The sequence below is a fragment of the Microtus ochrogaster genome, chromosome 24 (assembly GCF_000317375.1).
Source record: "Microtus ochrogaster isolate Prairie Vole_2 chromosome 24, MicOch1.0, whole genome shotgun sequence".
Classification (NCBI taxonomy): domain Eukaryota; kingdom Metazoa; phylum Chordata; class Mammalia; order Rodentia; family Cricetidae; genus Microtus; species Microtus ochrogaster.
Window position 1 is genome coordinate 34,719,187 of NC_022024.1, and position 797 is coordinate 34,719,983.

General features: G+C 59.7%; 1 protein-coding gene across 1 annotated transcript in view; it reads right to left on the reverse strand.

Moving 5' to 3' along the window:
* Positions 1-392, reverse strand: part of Slc41a2 (solute carrier family 41 member 2) — a 73,599-nt gene extending 73,207 nt beyond the window's left edge. The window contains exon 1 of the mRNA XM_005358234.3: positions 155-392. The gene's annotated coding sequence lies outside the window, so the exon portion shown is untranslated. The remainder of the gene's footprint in view (positions 1-154) is intronic.
* Positions 393-797: the final 405 nt, after the last annotated feature.

The following is a 797-nucleotide window of genomic DNA, read 5'->3' on the forward strand; positions in this document are numbered from 1 at the left end:
GGCTACCCGGATCCGCGACCGCGCCCCGGCAGCCACCCTCCCGCCGCCGGCTCGCCCGCCCGTCCGCCCGCTTCGGATCCCTCTCGGCAGCGTTAGCTCAGGCTTCCCCGCGCATCCTCCGGGCCGCATCCCAACCCGCGCATCCTCGGCTCACCGCTTCGTCCGCCCCGGGGCCTCCTTGGGGTCCGGTTCGCGTTCCTTGCCGATCAGGATTCGACCGAAATCCAACCGAATACGTGGGAGTCGTTGCGCGATTCTCGGAGGCCAAAGGACGGGGAGGAGACGTGAGGGCAGCGTCACGCCCTCCTAGCGCCTGGCGGGGTCAGAGCCAAGTGCACAGGCGCTGCCCAACCGAGCCTTTCGGTTTGCCCACGCTCCAGTCTGGTAATCGAGGTAGACTTGAGCCAGAATTTGCCATGGGAAACCGGGAGCTGTCTCAATGAGGGTTTGTTAGGTACCTATTATATTGCGACTCAGCTGATGGGACTCCACCACCCCACTCCACCCCACCCCACCCCACCCCACCCCACCCCACAAAGGTGTGTGAGCCTAGAACACTACAGGGGAAAGCTGCTCAGTTTGATCCTGAGCCTACTATATGGCCTCAAACAGAAGCTTTCACAGGACTGGGACAGCGGTGCTTTAGCGGCTTTTTGGGTGAACACTGGCCTATTTATCCTTGTTTTTCTTCTGAGTTAATTCAGACCTTGAACTTAACTTTGACCCCTAAGGGAGCTTCTGAATGATTCTTGGCCATCTGCAGAGTCTCTCTCTCTCTCTCTCTCTCTCTCTCTCTC